This window comes from Sciurus vulgaris (assembly GCF_902686455.1).
Source record: "Sciurus vulgaris genome assembly, contig: HiC_scaffold_381_arrow_ctg1, whole genome shotgun sequence".
Taxonomy (NCBI): domain Eukaryota; kingdom Metazoa; phylum Chordata; class Mammalia; order Rodentia; family Sciuridae; genus Sciurus; species Sciurus vulgaris.
Genome location: NW_027632661.1, coordinates 1,561,574 through 1,563,754, shown reverse-complemented (window position 1 = coordinate 1,563,754; position 2,181 = coordinate 1,561,574).

Here is a 2,181-nt window from a genome sequence, read left to right as displayed (position 1 = left end):
GGAGTGGTAGCCTTCAGGTGGGGTATATTCCCTGCTAGTGGGCAGAGGTGCCTCCACTTGTTGACCAATGGTCATCCAAAGGGGAACTTGACTGCGGGCTGAGTCAAGGCCTGTTTTGGCCTGTGTCTCTGGTATTACTGTCCTTGTGGGGAAACCTCACCCAGCAGGGAAGACTCACTCGGTGGGGAGGTCTCGTTGGTCAGTTCCCTCCTAGAGGTTGCCCTCAATTTACAGCTACCGCCTGGGCTGGGCTGCCTTCCTCTGCAAAGTTCCCAGGGGCCTGGCCCTTCCTCCTGGGCCTGGGAGCCTCACCCTTCGCAGATGAATCTCCTTAGGCTGCCCCTCCTCAGAGAAGCTGCCCGCAGTCCTGGAACCTTCACTGCGCCCCTAAGCGTGTCTCTGTGGGGTTCTTCCACCAAGAAGCCTCCTAGATCCTGGGACCCTGCTGTGCACCTAATCGCCTGGCTATGCGGCCCCTCCTCTGAGCAGCCACCTGGGGCCCCGTAAAATCACTCTGAGTCCCAGAGACCTGCCACACACCTATTCCTCCAGACAGCCACCCAGTATTCCAGTGCGGTCAATAGGAGTCCAAGCAACTCACTGTGTGCCTCCTCCCACCAACCACCCATAGCCCTGGGCAATCAATCACTACAAGTCGAAATGACCCTCTCCATTCCTCCTCCTCCTCCAGTTAACCCCCCAGGTGTTCAGGAGCAGTAGCTCTGAGTGGCTCCGAATCCACGTGACCCACTGCATGCGTTCTCTGCGCAACCACCCGGAGCTCTGGTGCAGCCACTCAAGACCAAGGGACCCACTGCGCTTCTCCTCTAGGCAGCCCCCCTGTGTTCAGGAGAAGTCACTTTAAGTCCAAACAACTCACCACTCGCCTTCTCCTCTGATCAGCCACCTGGAGCTCTAGTGCAGTCACTGGGAGTCTAAAGGACCCACCGCGTTCCTCCTCCTCCTCCTCCTACTGCTCCAGGCAGGCCCCATTGTTCAGAAGTGGTCTGAGTCCAAACAGCTCGCTATGCAGCCCCTCCTCTGGCAACTGCCTGTAGCTCTGGTATAGCCACTCCAAATCCAAGCAGCCATGCTCCTCCTCCTCTTCACCCTCAGGGCAGGCCCCGGTGTTCAGAAGCAGTCGCTCTAAGTACAAACAACTCGCCATGAGGCTTCTCCTCTGGCAACCGCCTGTAGCTCTGATATAGTCACTCCGAATCCAAGTGGCCATGCTCCTCCTCCTCCTCCTCAGGGCAGGCCCTGGTGTTCTGAGTCCACACAGCTCTCCTCGCTGCTCCTCCCCTGGGCAGCCGCCAGAGCCCCAGTGGTTTCTCCGAGTCCCAGCGCTGTGCTGAGCGGCCTCCTCTCCAATGCTCCCAGTTGTCTGAGTTCACTGCTCCAGCAGGTGGAGGGGTGTCTCGCCGGGCAGCTCTACTTCACAAAGTTCCCTGCATTCTGGGACTACCGTCTCATCTGGGACGCCTCCCCAACGGGAGGGACTCACCCGGCTGCTTTGAGTTCGTCCCAAGTCTTTCAATATCTCCTCTTTTGAATCCTGAGTCTTGGAGCAACATGAAATGCAGCCACCCTCTAGGCCACCATCTTGAAAAACCCCCCAAAATTTAAACTATGTGCTGTGAGCTAGTATGAGGAAGTCACTGTCTTTTTTTTTTTTTTTTTTTTTTTATTGTAAACAAATGGGATACATGTTGTTTCTCTGTTTGTACATGGCGTAAAGGCATACCATTTGTGTAATCATAAATTTACATAGAGCAATGTTGTTTGATTCATTCTGTTATTTTTTTCCCTTCCCCCCACCCCTCCCACCCCTCTTTACCCTCTATACAGTAGTTCCTTCCTCTATACTTGCCCCCCTCCCTAACCCTAACTCTAACCCTTCCCTCCCCCCCATTATGTGTCAACCTCCACTTATTAGCGATATCATTCGTACTTTGGCTTTTTGAGATTGGCTTATCTCACTTAGCATGATATTCTCCAATTTCATCCATTTGCCTGCAAATGTCATAATTTTATCATTCTTAATGGCTGAGTAATATTCCATAGTATATATATACCACAGTTTCTTTATCCACTCATCAATTGAAGGGCATCTAGGTTGGTTCCACAGTCTGGCTATTGTGAATTGAGCAGCTATGAACATTGATGTGGCTGTATTTCTGT